Source organism: Aythya ferina (genome assembly GCF_964211825.1).
Source record: "Aythya ferina genome assembly, chromosome: 4".
NCBI classification, from domain to species: Eukaryota; Metazoa; Chordata; class Aves; order Anseriformes; family Anatidae; genus Aythya; species Aythya ferina.
In genome coordinates this window covers 17,281,411-17,303,687 of record NC_140300.1, presented here as the reverse complement: position 1 = coordinate 17,303,687, position 22,277 = coordinate 17,281,411, and the positions used below count along the sequence as shown (strand labels likewise).

The 22,277-nt window shown below is 35.5% G+C and overlaps 1 long non-coding RNA gene across 1 annotated transcript in view; it reads right to left on the bottom strand.

The window, feature by feature from the left end:
- The window catches only part of LOC311436291, a 47,337-nt gene that overhangs the window by 1,988 nt on the left and 23,072 nt on the right, over positions 1 to 22,277 (bottom strand). The window contains exon 2 of the long non-coding RNA XR_014692727.1: positions 488 to 579. This is a non-coding gene — a long non-coding RNA (uncharacterized lncRNA). The remainder of the gene's footprint in view (positions 1 to 487; positions 580 to 22,277) is intronic.

Here is a 22,277-nt window from a genome sequence, read left to right as displayed (position 1 = left end):
TACGAAGTAATTATTCTCCCTCAGAGGAGATGAGCTCAGAGTCCTTCAAATCCTTTTTTTCCTTAATTGTGTTGTTAATGGGAGTTTGCCATGTAATGGAATGAATAAGGATGAAAGGATTCTGAAAAAGTTTGAAATGATTAGTTGGTGTAAGATGCTCAAACTTTGTGTGTGCTGGCAAGCTGCATAGATACTACATATACTTCATTATTGCTAATACTGAATGAGAAAGCTTCATATAAAGCTTTCACATAGCTTTCACATAAAGCATAAGAATACCATGGGTCCACGTCTTTAATGCATGAAGTTAATATTCAAGAAATTAGAAAGATGAACAACTTTGTACATATTAAGCTACATTTTGTCTTACTGTGTTGTTGTGTATTTATTAAAAAAAATAAATGTTTGAAAAAGAACCTTACTTCCTTGAAGGGTTATGAAATACATAGATTGCACAGGTAGTAAAAAGTGATAAGACAATTCTTACCTTATACAATAAACACTCTAGGTGAAGGAGAAGAAACAAGAACCAGCCTTTTCCTCTTGTGTTTCAGATTCTTTGATCCAAGTGGTGAAAAGCTGTAAATTAGAGAAGAAAAAAACAATACTGACATTTAGGAAACAGTACTTTTTCACGGCATCATTTTTTCCTGAGGTCTCCATAGATTTTTTATTTGCACTGAATGTCTAGAACATGACACACTATTGCTACTGCCAAGGCCACATTAGGCCATTCACATTCACAGATCAGCATCCTTTAGTGGCATACCTGGCCATACATATAGCAAAATAATTGTTTATTATGGACCCAGTCCAGCTCTGACTTAAATAACTGGAGAGACTCATGTGTACTTCAGTAAAAGCTGGTTCTGACCCTTTGTGAACACTAAGATTTATTACATCTTTAACATTTCATTTCCTCAATTTTAAGCACTTGGGTTTTGTAAATGATGTGCTGGATAAATACACTGCTGTCAGTTAGCAGACTTAACTGGTGTGTGAAAAGATGTCTTTTACTTTCAGATAAACTGAGGCACAGGGGGATTAAAGCCAGTTCCTCAACTGGCATAAATTTGCATAGCTCCATGAATTTCAACTGTCCTTCCAGTATTTGATACATCTACAAATGGAATTTGAGAAGGAACTTTATGTGAAGAGGATGTGTGTTCAGGCTGAATGTTAGGAAAAAATTCATTACTGAGAGGGTGGTCAGGCACTAGGACAGGCTTCCCAGGGAAGTAGTCACAGCACCGTGCCTGTCAGAATTCAAGAAGCATTTGGACAATACTCTCCAACAAACGACTTGATTTTTGGGTTGTCCCATGTTTACCCAGGATTTGGACTTGATGATCCTTGTGGGTCCGTTTCAAATCAGGACAGGGTTTTCAGCAATCTGGTTTGGTGGGAGGTGTCCCTGCTCATGGCAGAGGGGTTGGAACTGGGTGATCTTTAAGGTCCCTTCCAAACCAAACCATTCTATGATTCCATAAAAACATTCTAATTAAATGTTAGGGCATTACTGAAGTACTTTCTGTGAAAGGTTGCACAGAGACAAGTACTTTCTGTGTTGTTTTTTGCTTCATTACAGAGAGACATCTTTCTATTCTATTCTATTCTATTCTATTCTATTCTATTCTATTCTATTCTATTCTATTCTATTCTATTCTATTCTATTCTATTCTATTCTATTCTATTCTATTCTATCCTATCCTATCCTATCCTATCCTATCCTATCCTATCCTATTCTACAGCAGCAGCAACAACAAAAGAAGTCATGTAATCACTTTTTCTCTAAACTTTAAAAACTAAAGTTTTTTAAAATGTTGAAGAAAATCATATATAAAATGTCATTATCAATTCTGGAAAAAAATGTTTCTGAAAAAAGTTTTCAGCGTAGTAGTTTCATTGGCTTTTTGAGTTATAGGTCATTAAGAAGACACAAAGAGCATTTGCTTTATTGCATTTTTTTTCTATAAAAGCTGATTTTAAAAGAAAAGTGGATGTTACATGCTGCTGTTTCTCAGTCTTGATGAGGACCCCTTGTTACTAGAAATAATTTGAAAAAAGAACACGGACTTGAGTAATCTAACACCGTGATTTCCTTCTTCCATTATTCTTCAAAGGAATTTTTTCATCACCTGCCTTTCTTGCTAGCTTCGCAACAGAAAAGAACTAAAGAAGCCAATCTGACCTTCCATGCATTATTATAAAGTTACTGGTTTAGCTCAGTCATTGAACCAGCACAACATCGTTACAAAATTAGACAATATTAAAACACTTTTTTTAGGTATAAACTGTTTGAATAATGTTAACACAGAACTGGTGGTCAGATAAATGTCTTTTTTTTTATTATTTTTTTTTTCCAAGTGTGATGCCTATACTGTTTGGGTATAATTAAATTAAATTAAACTAACTATATGTTCTTAAAAATACTTAGGCTGTAATTTTTTACTTCATTGCAATTACTTAGCACAAGTCATTTGCAAGAATTGGCCATCATTGTGTGCACATTTCAGAATCTAGGATCAGAAACTTTCCATTTAAAAAATTTTTTTCTACTTTGTTCTCTCCCTCCTTTCTTAGAGACAGGTTAATCAATACAGAACCATGACTAATAATAATTAAAATGGGTAAAATTAAGGGCTTTTGTCTGCTTCTCCAGAAGCTGCAAAAGTTTCTCCACCAACTTCAACAGAGGCAGGGACAGATGCTGGGGTTGCTACATACATCAGTTTAATTTTTCATAAGGACACATGCAATGCTTATTGATTTGAGATGAAGTCTGCCAAACTCTTCTCAAGTCATTGGGCAGAAAGTTATCAAAATAATTCTATATGACTTTTCACCCAAAGTTTTGTTAGCTGTACAGTTTGATACAGCAAAGTGAGGCTCTACACTCAGCTTGGTATTATTTCTCTTTTTATCTTGAAGTAATGTGGAGTATTTTGAAAACAAGCAAATCAATTTTAAAGCTGCAGGGGATGCTCTAGACAGTGGAGAGAAAATCTAGGCAATTTTGGTGTAAACAGAAATGGAGGAGAAAATAGGAACTTATGCAGCTCTTTCACATGATTAGCACAGCCATCTGTTTCACTTACCCACGTAATTGTCAACTAATCAATTGTTAATTGTAAATGTCCAGTTGCTTAACAGCATATTACCTGCTATTGCAATTCATTATCCCAAACACTCTACAGATTTTCAATATCTGAATTATTCATTTCCAGGAGAGAAGAGTGAGAGAAAGATGGCAAAGGGAAACAAAGAATGGAGTGACAGGGAAAAGGGGAGGAGTGTAAGGAATCCAGATTTGTATAAGATGTGTGTGGATAAATAAAGGACAATGGCTTAGGCATTAGTATGATGCATTCATTGATGGAATAAGGATCTGAGAGAAAAAGTGACAGATGGAAACTGGCAGAGAGAAGGACATCTAATAGAAGGAAAACAAGCTTCTAGCAAGGATAGGCAAAAAAAAAAAAAAAAAAAAAAAAAAAAAAAAAAAAAAAAGAGCTGAGGAATTAGTAAAAGTGAAATTGGGAGCCCTGGCACACAGGGAAAAGATTGAGAAAATGCAGTAATTTGGTTGGTGCTGGCCAGAGTGCCAATAAAATTATCACAACAACTTCAATAGTAATTTCTTCAGAATCCTAATTAATTGAATTGGTTTCTCAGTCTATTTAGTAGATAGTATAGTTTACTAGATAGTATAACATACATGACATAACAATATATTTCACTGGTATTATAAGTAAAATGACCTTTGTGCCCACATCAAATATGTTCTAGATAGATGCCATTTTTTCACCAATCTGTTATAAAGAGCTTCTGAAATCTGTTAAAAGATTTATATGTATATATATATATATATATTTTTTTTTTCACTTTTAAAGACAGAAGAAAATAGAAGTGGAAATAATAAAAAAGGAATTTTTAATTATCTCTACTTCAATATTGCATGATTACATTTGGAAATAAAGCTTAGGAGAGAATGATGCTTCCATTGTTATCTGATAGAACACATTTGTGTATTTCAAGGATTTTCATTTTCTTTATCCTACCTCTTTTCTCTCATGAGTTTGCTTGCAATTATAGCAGCATGGACAAAACAAAAAGAAAGAAAAGGGTGAATACTTGTTAAGTTTATCAGAAAGATACTGGATGACTACCTAAAAGAAAGATGGAAGCCCATAAAGAAAGGGTTATTTCATACATATATTGGAAGAAGACAAACTGATTCAACTGTTTGAATACAAAGAAAAACTTAACCAAATGCTAGTAAGAGAGCAATGAAAACTAATCTCATTTTATAATCTCTTTATCAAATATTTTTAAATTTTCTTCAATTTAGAGATAACCCATGACCTACTCTTTGATGCATAATTTATTTGTACTTATTTGTATAGACAGTATGCTACAGACCTAATTCCATGGTACAGGAAATTAAATAGTTGTATAATCTATACAGTCCTTTCATTGTCCAGTTTAAGCCTAAAACAAGAGATAGTAAACTCAACAAACTGTCAGAAAATTGTAATATGGTGACATTCATATGATACGAAGTAGCCCTACCATGAAAGATATCTAGCATTTGTTGAAACAGAAGTATTTTTTTCTGTATACCATTTCATATAAGATACATGAATTGAAGGTATGAATATAGGTATCTTTATATCATTTATTAAATTTACTAAACTTCTTGGTCTTAATCACCTTTTTGAATTAGAATTATCTAAATGTCTTACATAACCATGGCTGACTTCTAGAAACACCTGCATCAGAGATAAAGTATCCATGCAAGAATTCAGTTTCCATTCCTCAGGTGAAGTATATTCTGGTTTCATATAGGTACAGTATGAAATTAGTCTTTTCTGAACAATGTTGGACATGGCAAACACCTTGCTTTATCTTAGTTTTCACGTGTGATATATTGCACTTAATTTTGTAAAATGATATGTGATTTCTTGAAGCTTATTTTGGTTTAGGAACAGAGAGTTCATATTTAAAACTTTGTTTGGGGATAAAACGGCTAAGTAAATTTTGCCTCCTGCTCCCATTCTACTTTTCTAGAATTTTTGACAAGCTATTGTCAAGACTAGAAAATATGAGTGTATATTTCTCAACAGCTCTCTTACTTCTAGAAGCATGCACATAAATACACAAAATTAAAGAATTGTGAGTTGTTAAAGTTGTACAATACATGGAAGTAATTCTTGCAAGACTTAAACCCCAACAATAAACAGAAAATCTTTATGATGTTCATTACGAAAGTGACCTTATGGTGGCACTAAAATGTGTCAGAGAAACTTTCTTTTCTGAAACTAGTATCTTTCCACAGATCTTTCTTCTGAGCATTTCTACATTAACAGTAGAAATGAGACAACTAAACACTGTCAGGCTTTAAATAAAAAGAGCTATGGGAGGTGTGAATAAGACTTGCATTACAGAATGTTTTTCATTGCCCTTTATATTGAAGGCAGGTTTTAAAAGGATTTTATCTCTAAAATCATTAAAAGAAAGGAAGATATCCATGTGTCAATGTAAATATCATTGTAAAAGGAGATCTTACACAAGGAAGAAAAGATGCGAAGAACCAGTGGTTCTCCTACACATCATTCACTGAGATCTCAGGTGAAACTTCTACACAACATTCACTGAGATCACAAGGGCGAATGGCTTTAAACTAAAAGAGGGGAGATTTAGATTAGAAATTAGGAGGAAATTCTTTACTCAGAGGTTGGTGAAGCCCTCGAACAGGTTGCCCAGAGAAACTGTGGATGCCCCATCCCTGGAGGTTTTCAAGGCCAGGTTGGATGAGGTCCTGGGCAACCTGGTTTAGTGGGAGGTGTCCCTGTCCATGGCAGGGGGGGTTGGTACTAGATGATCTTTAAGGTTCCTTCCAATCCAAGTCATTCTATGATTCCGTGATCTTCAGCAGACATGAACTGCCATCCCATGAGCTTGAAGACTTTACAACAAGGTTATCATCCCTCAGTCAGGTCAGTCTGTTGTCTCTCTTGGATTCACAATTTCAGGGTCATGGACAGAAATTGCTGTGAGTTACTTTTGCCTTCCTGGATTTCAGGGGTCCTTGAAACAACCTCCCCAGTCTACATCAGAGCAGTCAGTTATGTTGATTTTTAACAGTCTCTGAGGCACTATTTTGTCATCTGAAGTCAATGTAACAAAGCAATCTGACCACATAATTTTATATACAGCCATTCCTCTTTTGGACATGTATATGTTGCAAGAGATTATATTGGGGCCATTTGCCTTGACTACATTAATAACCTACTCAATGAGAAGTACTTCATAAAAACAATTGTAATGATGTATAAGAGATCATTAACATTCATTCCTCCATAATCTATTAGTAAGCTGCTGTGATTACTCCATAATTAGCTCTTGATTTTGTTGCTATGTCTGTATCTCTTTTTTTTTTCCTTTCTCTAGCTTCACTTATACCAATAACTTTGCTAGATGTTTATTAAAAAGTTTTAAGTACTGCATAGATAATAAATAGATTAATGTCTACCATTATAAATGTGAATGGTTTTATATTCATCAAACTTTAGAAGCTCTCCAGACGAACTGAGAAGAGCTTTTATTATTATTACTATTATTATTATTATTATTTATTATTATTTCAGGATAACTGTGATGATGCAAGGACTGCCTTCTAAATATAAAATGTCAGAAAAAGAAAATAAGCTTGGCCTAATCCTTGGCCTACCACTTGAGAGTTATGTATTTATCTTTGATCAATGAAGCAACAAAATCAACAAAGCAGATGCAGAAGCCACTGCTATGGTTAGAGCTAGAATGTTGCATTTTGTTCAGTGTGAAATGGCAACCCTAGGGTTAAAAAAAAATAAATAAAAAATAATAAAAAAAAATCCCTTCTATTTTGTAGAAGTATGATCTGTTATTTTCTCATTAGAAATACTGAAAGTCATTTAGCAAGACCAGTGAAACAGATGAGTCCGTGTGTATTAAATATGGATATTATAATGAGATGAGATCAATGGCAAAGTGTTTTTGTTTGTTTGTTTGTTTATTTTTATTATCGCCATACAAAATAGGTGAAATCACAAGAGAATCTGTCTCTCTGAAGGTGTAATACATAACTAGAACTAATGTCTCCAAAATGAGTGAATCAAGTTAAATTCATTAGACCAAATTTAGCCACAATGTCTGGCTTGATCTTCAAAGGACCCATCTCCGTACCTTCTACTGACTTCTGAAAGATATTGAAAAATCAAGTCATTTGTTTAAGAGCATGTGTATTAATATTGGCAACTAAAATGATAAAGGAAAAATGAGGAGGTTTACAAGGAAAATATGAGAAGGAAAGGTTAAGGGATAAGTTTATGAGGTGGGCTGATAACAATGTAAAAATATTTCATGGGGAAAACAAATCAATTAGAGTGTTCTTTATCAGAAAAATGCATAACAATATACTATGGCTAATAATTTAAAATAGACAGGTTTATACTAGAAAAAAAAATTAATAGCAGTGAGAGTAATTAACAGTTGGAACATTTTATGTATGTGCATCTCAGACACACATTTAAAAAAAAAAAATTGAAGCTTTTCCTTCTAAAAAATGTACAGTTAAAACAGTAATTGATTAAAAATAAATAAATAAATAAATAAATAAATAAATCTTCCAGCTCTTGTCAAGCATTCAAGTTGATACCAGACTGGATAAAAACAAAGTTATTTTCTAGCTTTGGAATCTGTGACAAAAGTTGGACTCTGATTTTTCTTTATACAAAACCTTCTCTACTCCTTTTCCAAATTAAAAAAATTAGGAAAAAATAAATTGATGTAAGTAGTCTGCAAAGTTCTATTTTCACATTGTATTCATTATTGTTTAAATGTTATTTTCAGGTCAAACATTATACAAATTCCTAAAATATACATATATATTAAAAGGTAATTAAAATGAGGGTAAGTCAGAGAGGATAAAAATGACAAAATGGCTGGGATTATGCCAAACCTATGGCACTGGTAGTGTGAACCTCTTTCTATAAATTGAATATTTTGATTATAGTTTTCAGGGAGGGAAAAGAAGATGAATGGTAAAGAAGTGATCAGAACTGAAGTGAAAGAGGGAAACATTAAGAAAACGAGCAAGGTTTGGGAATGTCTTATGAAACTGAGAAAAGCTGAGAAACTTAGAGAAGGTGGTCTGTGATGATAATAGAGGGCTAGTCACCAGTGGAAACAGAGATTCATAAAAAATGTCAAGTGATTAGTAAAAAATCCAAGAGATGGATTCTGCTGACGAGATTAAGAGACTACAGGCACTTATTGTCTTCTGTTTTCCTCTGTAAGGAGACAACATCAAGTTAATGGCCAGCTACTAAGCAAGAGGCAGTAGTGTCTATACTTGAAAGTTTAAATTGCCAGTGTCATCCTTTGCGCATTTTCAGAATTTGAGTGCCTCAGTATTATTTCAGCAAATATTTCCTCCATCTGGTTGCCATACATGCCATTTCAATCCCATATGATATTAATTTCAAACCCAGATATTAATCAGCATTAGAGTAAGCTTTTCTGTTAACTTCATAGCCTGACTGAGCATGGTGTCTGACTATAAAACCCAAGGGCCGCTCCTCGTTACTTCCTCTAGCATGTCAGCCACCAAGACTCTCCTCCTACCCCTCATTGTAGGCAACTCCATCCAAGTATGTACATCAGCATGTAAACATCTCATCCAGTCATCTCCAACATAAAACAGACCTCACACAAATTTGGTGTGGAATTGACTTCTGTTGCTTGTTCCTGTAGGTTGATTCCTTGGATCGAAACCCTTCAGCTTGGTCTAAACCCTCCGCTATGTCTATATTACCTGTAATGAAGCTCACCTCCTTTACAGTATCATTATGGCTTTTGATGTGTTTTCTTAGTAAGGGCAACTAATTAACTAACTAGTTAATTTATCACCGTAGGTTTTTGGGCACTAACATATTTTCATAGCAAATAGTAGATTGAACATTATATTTTATTTCTTTTTCAATAATATGTTAAAACTTTTTCCTCTTCCTCTTCCTCTTTCTCTTCTTCTTCTTCTTCCTCTTCTTCTTCTTCTTCTTCTTCTTCTTCTTCTTCTTCTTCTTCTTCTTCTTCTTTTTATTTTCTCTCTCTCTCTCTTTTTTGTTTTTGTTTTTGTTTTTGTTTTTGTTTTTGGTGCGTGTGATGTAACTATAACCCCTCTGCCTTTCTTTTAAGGAATGTAAAACAATTTTAATCCCCTTTTGACTCACAACACTACACTTATCCATTATTCTTTCTAGTGCTGAAAAATCTGCATATTTATGAAAAATGGATCAATGATTAAGATCAAAGCATCTTTCTATGGATCGCAGGACACTCTTCTATTAGACTAATTAAATTAAATAACGTCGAAATATTTTTAAAATAGCGCTTGCCAAAAGCAAATAAGCATGCCTCTGGTATTGACTTTGATATACAAAAATATCCTAAGGGCACACTGTTATCAGCTGGTATAGAATATTTCTCATATGTAAATAGGTGGACTTATGCTGTAGCACCTAAAAAGTAATGAAAATGCATGAAAAAGTAATTGATATAGCCAGAAGATAATTGAAGAAAAAAGTTACAAGTGCATTACACTGTCATTCTAAGGGTCTTGGGGATTGATATGAGCTCAGTATGAATTCAAGGGCTGAGTATTTTGTGTGATGTCAACACAAATGCATCAGAAAAATCAATCTGTTTTTCGATAAGGAAATACAAAGCTATTTAATATATATAAAGAAACTAACACAAGAAATGCATGGGAAATTTTTCTGCAGGGCAGGCCTGGGATAGCTGAGATTTCCAATGTGGAATGAGAATCCATAAAAAAAGGAAGTCATAAAGTTCCTCTTTCTACTTCATGTTCATATGGTATGTAATTAGGCAGCATTCTGTAGGCAGACAAATACCAGATCTATGGCTGAGCTAATGAACACTCACATTCTTTAAGTCATTTAAATACAACTATTGGGACCCTTACTGAATCATTTTTAAGAAAAAGGATCCCAAAGTCCTTATATCTACTTTCAGGTAGTCCTCTGTCAGCAACATCTATCCTGTCAGGACTGCATAATGTATATATTTGAACTGTTCAAATTTAATACTTCCTAGCCGTCTTGAATAACAAAGGCTAAACTAGTGCTTGAAGTCTCACATCTGAAATACCTGGAAGTACTCCATCTGATTTCAGGAGAATTTGGCCTGGACTACAAGGGAGGCTGTACCTACATGGTGCTGTGAGATCACTCTTGGCACCTCTTTACTATTGTTTCCCCATCCACGCTGTCAAGCTACAATAGTGTCATTCTTCCCAATGATTAGGAAAGATTTTCAAGGAAAGGAAGAAGGGAAGAAACCCTAAAGGCACCCAATCCTGGAGGAGCCCTTGGTGACACAAGTGAACAATACAAATACTACATTTCACAGTGCCTGCTCTCTGATGTGCCTGGAATTTACCAGGGCTTCTGTTACAGGATCCCAGCACAGCCACCACCTCCATTTCCTGTCACCATCACCTCCATTTCTGGTCGCCATCTTACCTTCATAACCCAGGAACCTCTTCAGAAACTCTATAACGTCAACAATGCACTAATTCTTACATGTCCACCCCTCATTCCTCCAGGGCAATTTACCACCATCCTGCAAAGGGGGTACATGTCTGCCAGGTTTTATATTACCACTGCAATGACAAGTGGAGAATAGCCTAGAAGGATTGGCATAGCCACTAGATCTGTCCTCCTTTTAGCTCAGCATGCTCTGCTGTTCAGGGCATGCTTCTCAGGACCCTTACTCCAAATTCATAAAAAGCTCCAGCAGAGTTGTCACATGAACAAATCTGTTTAGCAACTACTTGTCTAAGATGAAAGCAGTCAACCACAGTATGTCTTTCTGTCCAATGTTATTAGCAGCTTTTGTCATGTTTGACTCTAACCTCTTGCATAAATGATAACAGTTGTTACCTACCTGACCTTGCTCCCTGCTCCCACTTGTTTACATGGATGAGCCCTGTCACCAGCATCACTTTGAAAAAGGTAACAGCTCTGCTTTATCCAGCATCCAAAGGCATAGAGGAAGACTGATAAAGGAGAGGACTAATAAATAATTCATTGACATTGATTTAGAGGGTCCCTCTGCTGCCACACATTTTCAGTCCATCCTAACAGGCTTTACTACTTCATAGTTTTTCATTCAGTTTGAAATGGGGTGACCGTGAAAGAAGCAAGATGGTCTTCACATTTACATGCAGCGTTGAGAGCTTTGCTGTTCCCAACTGGCCTGGTCTGTGACTTACGTTAGAAACATAGTTCAAAGCAATATCAGTCATCATAACTTGGTATAGTTATTTTTTTCCAGACTAGACAAGACACTTGTTTCACAGAATCACTGACTCATGGAATGGTTGCAGTTGGAAAGCACCTCTGGGATCTTGCTTAAGCCCTCTGCTCAAGCAGGACCACTTTGAGCAGGTAACTTAGAACATTAATATATTTCTGGTTCAACAAGCTTCTGACTGAATCGCGTCTCTCTCACTGTTTCTGGCTTCTCTGCAGGCCTAGCCTGATTTCAGCCATTTTTGTCAGTTCACTCATGTTCCATTACTAATCCTAGAAAAGTAGACTTCTCAGAGACTCAGTCTGAGCTGTCAGAAACCTTCTGGGAAGCTGGCCAAGATGCAGTTTGATAAGCTTGGTACTGTCTTTACATTGGGAATGACTCTGTACTTATAGTCACAGTTGTATGACAATGTTTGGTATCCCTATCAGAAGTGTATCTAATGAGCCTAATGAAACATTTATTCACCTCTGGAGTGGTTTACTAATAATACCCCCAAGCAGCAGGTAAGCCTACCTGGAAGTTTATCTTTGCCACAGGCACTCTGTCATCCTTTCAGAGATTAGCCAGATAGAAAGGGAAAGCATCTCTAGCAGAAGCTCCACAAATGTATTTGTCACTGCATCACTCATGGTGAGCTAGGTCACATTTCATCTTAGGCAGCTCTTGAATTAGCACATTGTCTCAGTAACACATTTCCAAGCCAAATGGGTCAAAAAATCCCCCAGAAATAGCATCACATAAAATACTGTCTTATTTCCTGGGAGTTTGCTGGGGTTAGTTCCAGGTATAATCTGTCTCACAACTAAGGTCTTTTCACTTTTATTTTTTCCCACCCCTTTCTTTCCCTGTACAATTTGGTTTGTTGGGAAAAGTACATATTGCTGACTACAAACCAGCAATTCTATCTCCTGAAAGTCCTTTACCTTACCACATTTGTCCAGTCATCATGGTCAGAACGTCCATAATATAGGAGAACCAAAAAAATCATTTATTTGTTCTTGGCAGTTAAAATGAAATAAAGACAATGTTGCTTCAGATGGCTTTCAGAAAAGTTCAGAGAATAAAATGGTCGTTGCTTTGCTTTTTGTATTTGTACTCCCCAGATTCCTCTCTTGGCATCAGCATCTCCCAAATCTTCTTTGATCCATCTCCAAGGCAGTCTGTCTATGCTGGTCCTTGCAGATTACACTTGGAAGCATCCTGAATCCTAAACAAAGTCCTATACACACTTGCAGTCACTAGCATTGCTGTCATAGACATCTAGATTGGATGAAGATTGCCTACCAACCTCATCTGATGATATTAGGATCTTTCTTAGAAAGTCACCAGAAGACTATTAAAAACCAACCAACCAACCAACCAGACAAAACCAACAAAAACAACAACAAAAACAACAACAACAACAACACTTTGTATTGTCCCAATTCCTTCTACCCAAGCAGGCTGAACAAAGTTAAATTAAGCCTTGAGGCTCTGTGGTGGGTTAAGTTTGCCAAACAGACACTCACTTACTCCTCCTCCTTATTGTGGTGGTGAAGAAAATAATTTGAGAAAACTTATAGGAAAATAGATTGAGAAAGCTCATAAAAGCAAGGAGATTGCTCACCATTTCTTATTGCAGGCAAAATGGACTTGACTTGGGAAAATTTAATTTGAAATCTATTGCTTCTAAAAATAGATTTAAGTAGTGTGAAATGAAAACAAAAATTAAAACGACAACTTTCCTCCCTCTTCTCCCGGGCTCAACTTCTCTCTCTTTCACTTCTGTTTTCTTTACCTGCTACCCAAGCATTCAGGAGGGGTGAGGAGTATGGTCACTACATATTGGTTCTTCTCTGCAGCTTCTTCATCCTCACGTTTTCCCTCTTCTCCATTCTGGGCTTTCCACAGGCTGCATTTCCTTCAGGATATGTCTACCTGCTCTGGGGTGGGGTTCTCCATGTGGGGTCCACAGTGCGGGTATGCGCTGTGGTTCTCTCCATTAGCTACAGAGAAATACCTGCTCCAGTGCCTGGAGCTCCTCCTTTCCTCACCTTGGGGTTCCCATCGTTGTCTTCTCAGAGATATGACCACTGCAGATCCCATGCTGCCAGCACCTTGACAGCTACACCCAGTTCAGACTGTCATATAGGACACTACATCACAGAGTACCTGTAGCTTAGGAACTCACTTAGGAGAAGACATGGATCAGGTAAAGGGATGTTTGAAGATGATAATTTATCTTCATATAAAATTTTAAATAGTAATAACTTAAATGAGTACCCATATGAGTACTTAAATGAGTATCTATATATATTTAACCAGTATAGTAATATTAATAACTATTGTTGCTGTTGTGGTGCTGTGTAGGCCTGTGGGGGAGCTCAGCTCCTTTTCTTCACTGGTCCTTACATGGGGTCATGAGTAGTGTGTGGTGCAGATAAGCTACACACACTGCTGATGTTAAAGGCCATATGAGGTATATCATGCAATTTGTAGGATAGCTGTCTTCACAGAGAAGCCTAATTCAGAGAAGCCTGCTGAACTGCAAATGCAACTGGAGGGCTCCAATACCACTGAAGTGGGGACACAGCTGAGGTAGTTCAGCCCAAGACACTTCATAGGGATGCCTTCTGAGGGAGCAGGAAGACAAAGCTCAAGTGCTGGGCATTCTCATATGGGAATTGAAAGTATTTTCCAGCTGATTTCAATGGGAAAAGGAGAAAACCATTAGTTTAGATGCAGGCTTTATGAAAAAAAAATATTCAGAACGAACCATCAAAGAACATTTAAAAAAGTCTCCAGTTTTTCTTAGTTCACTGTCACTTTTTCCAAAACCAAAATGGATATGAACTAAAGTTAATACAAGTTTGTACAATGTGCAGTATTTAGGGAGGGATATTAGGAAAAGAAAAGAAAAGAAAAGAAAAGAAAAGAAAAGAAAAGAAAAGAAAAGAAAAGAAAAGAAAAGAAAAGAAAAGAAAAGAAAAGAAAAGAAAAGAAAAGAAAAGAAAAGAAAAGAAAAGAAAAGAAAAGAAAAGAAAAGAAAAGAAAAAAAGAAAAGAAAAGAAGAGAAGAAAGAGAAGAGAAGAGAAGAGAAGAGAAGAGAAGAGAAGAGAAGAGAAGAGAAGAGAAGAGAAGAGAAGAGAAGAGAAGAGAAGAGAAGAGAAGAGAAGAGAAGAGAAAAAAGAAAACCTTATTATATATATTTTAAGAACTGAATATAGGCAAATAAAATTTCCATGGTAATCTATTTATAAGCAAGGTACCTTATCTGACATGTTTAATCATTAGTGGAATGGTTAAAGAAATTTGTAATACCTTCCATTACCATTTTTCCCCTGAGATGGTATGAATTCTTAATCAGATAAGAGTGGAGGATGGAGGATGCATCTAGAATCAAACTGATAGTGATGTATGCATAATGAATGGGAAAGAAAGAATGCATGACATGCAATAGCATAATATGCATTTATATATATGTATATATAAGTGTATATATATTTTTGTGTGTGTATATATATATATATGTGTGTATATATATGTGTATATATATATATATATATATAATCTACCACAGATATCAGGGAGTTGCCTTTAAACTGAACTCAGAATTTCAGAAGTTGTATTCCCCAGAGATTTGATTTGGCATTTTTTTAAGAGATCATTCTGGTTGCAGCTGAAGGACACAGCATTTAAAAATGTAACAAACTTGAAAATAAACTTAGTTATAAAGAGGTGTAAATCTCTTTTCCACAGGTTTCCTGTTTGATCATTAATGTTTGTTTGAGTTTCAGGAGAGACAGGCCTGTAGAAAAGTACTGAGTATGTTAACAGTGTCAAGTAGAGAACAGAGCAAATGAAGTGCTTGCAGTATTTTCAGACTCAGGGCTTATCTGAATTGACTAAATTAATAAGATTTTAAAATATACATCAAGAAGAGCGTAGTTACTCTTCAGTCTCAGTAAATGCTTTTTCCTATGCATACTTCCTAAAGCTATTGTCTTATATTGTCTTATTGTCCATAGTATTGAAGACAGATGGAACTTTTTTTTTTAATTTATTTATCCTTTTTTTTTTTTTTGGTCTAACCCTAAGGAGCTATTCTCCTTGCCATTGTAATTGACTAAATCTGTATTTTTTCTTTGTTTCCTAATACCTCAGATTACTCTGCAAACTATTTACACAGACTAAAATGTGCACTCCAAATGAAAGTATATATGTTTGTGCACGTTGAACTTTTTTAGATGTTTGATCTTAAGTTAAGAATGGATGACAGAAAAATGAGTCATTATTACTACTGGACACTTTATCTCATCCAGGGTCTTTGTTCAATTAATGCATATGAAAGAAAAACCTTTCAGTAAATATCAGTGTTTCAATAGTTCCAACACAATCAATGGGACAATGGTGGTTTAGAGATGCTGAGGATTATTAAAATTGGCTCATAGAAGTTCTGGTAAAAGTAACCAAGCATCATTTTTTTTTTCCCCTCTCTGTTGAGGCAGTGTATCCAGGTCCCCATTATGAGTGCTATTGCCTCTATCAATCCCACTGTAACTCTGCATTTAATACAAATATGGTTCTGAAGGCTTAATTCATGCTTGAAGATTTGAATGAAAAATAAAAACATTTTTAAGGTGTCCACAAAAAAATTAGTATATTTTATTTTATTTTATTTTATTTTATTTTATTTTATTTTATTTTATTTTATTTCATTTCATTTCATTTCATTTCATTTCATTTCATTTCATTTCATTTCATTTTATTATTTTTTCCCCAGGAACACTTCCCCCTAGATTTCATGACTGCATAGGTGTTGGAGTTCCCTGAAGTTCTCTGAAGTCAATAAAGCAAAGCTCATCCAACTCCACATTAAGAAGGGAACTAGGTAGAGGTTGTCTCAACAGGTAAGATGCCTTGTAGTAGAAGATTGCTACCATTTCTAGTAGTATTTAGTTTTTCTCCATCTTCTCTGCTGTTATATTCCATCCCTGTTTAACACGCAAGATACCATCAACTTAACATTTTTTATTGGGATTTGGGCACACATAAAAGAAACCAAAGCAACATCTAAGCTAACAAAATTTATCATAATCTATTTTTTCAGTTTGCACAGTTTTATATAGCTGCAAGAGTATTAGGTTCAGAATGTCACAGAAAGCTGATTTTCTGTACTTTGCAAATGCTGGAGTTCACCTAGAAAAGATGACTCTGGGGGCATTTGGAGTTTAAAATCATTTTTATTATGGAAAATTAGTAGTAGGAATTCTAGCCTAGCCTATTGACACTTTTCAGGCCCAGTAGTGGCCAGTGTCTTCGATGTTGCATCTTGCTGCTTTGAGGTAGACAATTCTTGTAAGACCTTTGGTCATGGTTCTGCTCTCATTCATATTTGTGTAAACCAAGAGTAACCTCAAGTTATCCCTGCTTTACAGCAGGTTCAAAGAGAGCAGAGATAAGCCCATCTATATCACTTACCAGGGATCTTAAAAGCAAAGAGATTGTTTGGTGGTATGAAGTTGTTGTGATATTATGCATACCAATCTCAGGCTATTTCAAGATGACTAATTAGGGAAAAGTTGAATAGTAAAGAAATTCTCTAGGCTCTCCTAATCTAAAACAATAGCTGTGCTTTATCAGCTCACGGGGCCTGTTTGTGAACATTGTATTCAGTCTCTTAACTACTTCGGAGACAGAGCTTACCCAGAGTGGGTTCATCATGCTGGGAGGATAACATTTTGTGTATTCCTTTCCGAGCTACACTATGTGCTTTTTGGGTGAGCTGATTCAGATTTCTATAATATGAAATGATCTATTTTTATATAAATACAAAGAGAAACATAGTCTGTCAAAGTATCTGTTCCATCCTTTTAGTATTTATTTTTTGTTGCTGTTCCAGCTCTGTGGGAATTTCAGATTCTTACATATGATTTGTTAATTGTCTGAATAAGTGTAAGCATTAAAAAAAGGTTAATAGTACATATGCTGTCTAGCTTTCTTATCCTTCCACTTCTCACATGTGAAATGACAGTCTTGTTTTAAAGAGCCTGTAGACTTGACTAATCTGATATTGGAATTAATGTAGAGGAGTCTTTGAAATGTAATATTTTAAGCATGGAACACATTCATATTACTTTGCTAACCTACTAAAGACAAGACTTGGTCTGGGTTTTATTTGCATTCTGCAAAGTCTCAGTCTCACAAGGTGCAATCAGAGAATACTCTGTTGGAGGACACCCACATTCAAAAAACATATGCTATTCTGAGATAAGTTCTCTATTTCCCTATCCTTACCCTTTAAAGCTGTGATGTAAATGAGAAATACATTGTCATTCAGGGCTGCCTTAGCCTAACCACAAGTTCTATGACTGAAATTTATGCAAAATGTTGATAGACAAATTCCTTAGTTATTTATCAACACTAAGCAGTCCCCACAGACATCACTCAACAACCATATCCCATCACTCAAACATTTATATTTCCTTTCAAATCATTCATCTGTGTATGTGAGCTATTTAAACAAATAAGCTAACCTAAATATGAAAACACTTGCTATGTTTATATAAAAAAGGAATACTTCTTTTAATATAAGACTATTATTTAGACATATGAGAAGCCTGGGAGGAACCAGAAAGCCAAGATTTCCTCCTTGCCTTATACATCCCTTGATAGATAGAGAACACTAGGCTTAAAGTTCAAAATTTTAGAACTTATTAACCTGTGCACATACAGATTTGTCTAGGTGTAAGATGTAGACATAAGAAAAGTGCCTAACAACTTGTGTCACTTATTGCTTTTAAGAAAAACCTTTCATTATTACCATAAATAAAGTTTTAAAGCCAAAACACTGTATTCTTTGTCTAAAAAAACATCCCATTATTCTTCCTATAAAGCAGCTGAAGACCAAGTTTTTACAGGAACAGATTTTATTTTATTTGTTTATTTTTTTCCTCCTCTGAAGAGTGGATAAGGATTTCAGGTTTTAGATTAATTTGGACATATTGGATTATTTAGGACTGAGCACAACTGCATTGTGTGTCCCATCTATTTATTAAAATACATAATAATATATTTTATGCAATGTCTTTCAGTACCATGAAACAGCACTTAGATTTGGAAAAAGCCAGCTTTGCTGGCAAGCTGGACTTCTGCTTATATCAGTATACTTCAAGAGCAGATTTTAATGTTTCTGGATGATAATTTTGTTCATCTATTTTTTATGAGATAATTCAATTCAGGATACATAAGACTTTTGTTCATTTGCTACTTTTAAGACTCAGAAAATGCTGACCTCAGTATGAATCAGAGACACACATATCCAGGGGCAGAATTTGTCCCAGACAGCTGCACCAAGGGCCACTTCTTGCAGTTTTGCACTGTTCGAACAGCAATGAGAAGTAGCTTCTCAGAAGAACTCTGTATTATTCTTTTTATAAGCAAGTGTGAAGGAGTGTCAGGTTCTGTAATCATTTACAGGGGACATGTTACAAGACCTGCTTTATATCAGCTCAGGCAGAACAGTAGGTGCTTGTTTGCTCCTCTAATGTGGTTTAAATGGCAACTCTGATGATAAATCAGATAAAATGATTTATCATTTCAGTTGTCCCTAAATCATGGCTACCTGCAGCTATGCAGCTAACTTGCCTCTGGTAGTCAGCCCTGCTATCAACTTTTTCATGGAGGGCATTTTTGGCCATTAAGCTCAGATGCCTGAAGTACAAAAATGAAACTATGACCAGATTTTGGAGAACTGTGAGAAGGAAATCTAATCCTGTTGACCCTGAGGTGAACAAGAGAATTCTAAAGAACCTGCCCAAAGAAAAAAAAACTATTAAAAACTGGTTAGTTCAAAAGAAATTTGCTATGATCTTGAACAAGGAAAATAACAACCTAAGAGCAATAAGACACAAATAATGTTTAAAGAATAAATACACTACAGTAATTGTAACTTAACATGGAGAAACAAACCTTAACATCTATAAATCTAACTCCTAATGTCCTATAAATTTCAAATGGTCAGACTTCTAAGAAAAGGCAAGCTTCAAAGTCCTGATAAATAAACCATTTCATGATGCTTGCAAATAGGAACATATGTAAACAAAGACCAGAGAAACACAGTTTCCAGAGAACTATAATTTTGGTTCTACTTCATGGTTAAAACTGGGTGCACTCAGTCTCACTTCTATATTTCTATATTGTCTTTTCATAACAGCATTTCTCTTGCTTATGTTTCTCTTTCTTGCCTTATGATAAAAGCCTGAAGTTGTATGTGGAAAGTCTGTACTTAGCCTAGCAGTCCTGTTGTTGAGGGCACAACATGATCATATGACATATGATCATATATATATATATCATGTTAGTACTAGAACAAGGAACTCAAACTGGAACACTGGTGCTTTATAATCTCTAACTGCCCTAAAAAGTGTTGGTGTAATATTTCTGTGTAAATTTATTAACAAAAAGAATTCAGCAAGTCAGCTATTTTGGTTAGATTGTCTAAAAAGAAACCCTGAAGCAGAGAGACATAATGTACTACACATTATGTATTCCACATGATGTATGTGAGTAAGAACTGGCATGACTCACATATATGTGTTGTATTAGAAAATATGAAGAGGGGGTCCCCTGAAAAATAAGAAAACAGACTAATTAATAATAATATTTATTACTAAAATTTGTGAACTGTGAATGCAGTGATTTTTTGAAGCCTGTCTTATAGTTTTCAATTCTGGGGCTGTCAATACACAAATGTTTATTACATTGGTTAGCAAGATGGTGTTGTGATAGGCTTCCATCATAACAAACTAATCTTCACTTTTCACTTTGTCTGGCAAAATTGCCAGCTTTCAGATTGTGAATGAAACTCTCCACTTTGGATCATCTGCAAATGCAAAAACTACTGCTCCTTCTTTGTTGGTTCACCTTTGAAATAAAACTTACAGCAAGTCTGCAAATATATTGTCTCTCTGTGCCTGATAAATTGGGTTCCGCTCCAAGGAGAGGAATTGCTGGAATGCTACAATTGGGAAAGTGTGATCTAGAAGGTAAATTTCCAGAGGTAAGCTAATTCTTAGCAGCACTACCTTTAGCACATGATTTAAGTTACCCAAGGCAGTGTCAATCTTATGACAGCACATTCAGATACAAAATTCCCTGGAAAACCCTTTCTACCATGCACTTAGATTCATCAACCCAACTTTTCGAGCAACTAGAACTTAAGAAGTCTAATTTTCTTATACATCTTATACATTCAATTATATATTCTAAAATGTAATGGTATGTGAAGTTATTTTCTTTCTCTACCTAAACTTCCCACATTTCAGATAAAATCAAGTATAATAATTATAACCATGTATACTTATGCTGCTGGAAAATAGCTGATTCTCTCACGTGTAAGAAATATGTATTCATTCAAATCTCGTCAGTTCATTAGAGTGCAAGTGAATTTCACCCAGAGGGCAACAAATGATATGTTGATAAATCCAATTATCATAATTTTGTTAGATTGACTGCCACAATGGGAAAATACCTTGCTAAAAATACAAGACTTTAAAAGAGAAATATAAAGCAAGCCTACTATAACGAGGCTATAAAATATGTATGTGCATTTTAAGAACCATTCATTGCCCCTGTGCAGACATGCAGTGTACTTGTTATTTCAGGAAGTTAGTGATGCATACATATGTCAGAGAAGCATGTCGTGCCATCTTCTCATTTCAGTCCACAAGAGACAAAAACAATTCATCACTAAGTGAAGAAAATGACATATTTGCAAGGAATGGATTTTATATCTGGATAGTACTGCAGAGTATGGTGGGTGTCTGAAGCTCACAACTCCGCCATCTCACAGGTAACAATAATTTGCACAGCAAGGTTGCTCACAGATACTACTCTAAGTAATGTGCATTCTTCAGGATAATATTGGGTAATTGCTGCAAGTGGAAGTTGGCTATTTGTTAGCACAGCTGTCTAAACCCCAGCCATTCACTTTGGGGAATGGGACAAGCAGAGCCCTAAAGCAACCACAGTGTTCATTCTTCACCTCTATAACCTACACTGCCTGCATAGCCTAAATTTTCCTGGTGCATTGAAAAGACTCTGCCTATCTTTGAATGATGGAGAGAAGAAGTTTGACTCTAAACTAGTGTTTTCCTCATCCTCAACCAAGCTGAGACAATAGCCAAAAAAAAACAACTTAAGAGTTGCTTGGCACTCATTCCACTTCCTGTTCAGTTAGAGTCATGTATTCATAGACTCTTACAGAGTAAAGATTTGATTGGTGTGGTTGGAGGCTTCACACTGGCAGGTAGCTAAAATCCACCACATCACCCTCTCACTAACCCCTCTCAGAAGGACACAGGGAAAAGATACAGTGAAAAAATAAAAAATAAAAAATCGTATTAAGATAAGAATAGGTAGATCACTCCTTAGTTACTGTTATGGGCAGGACAGGCTCAGCATGTAATTTATTGCCTATTGGTAAAAGAATAGAGCAGTGAGAAAATTAAGCAAAACATCTTTCCTCCATTCACCCTCTTCCACCTCCTCCCCCTGACTGGTGCAGGGGAATGGGGAATGGGGGTCATGGTGTGGTGGTTTTACCGTGCTGGGCAGCTAAACCCCACAACCGCTCTCTCACTCCCCCTCCTTTAGATAAGGAGGGGGAGAAGTAAAGCAAAGAACAACTCACGGGTTGAGATAAGGATAATTTAATTAAAGGGAACTAATTATAATAATTAAATAAAGACTACCATGAACTAAACAATTTAACTAAGGGGAAATAAAAGGGAAAGGGGAAAAAGGGAGGAAAACAAACAAACAAAATAAATGAAAGCTATATGGAAGTGCAGAGGAAAGAAATTACTCTCTACTTCCCACAAATGAGCGATGATTGACCACGTCCTTGAAGCAAG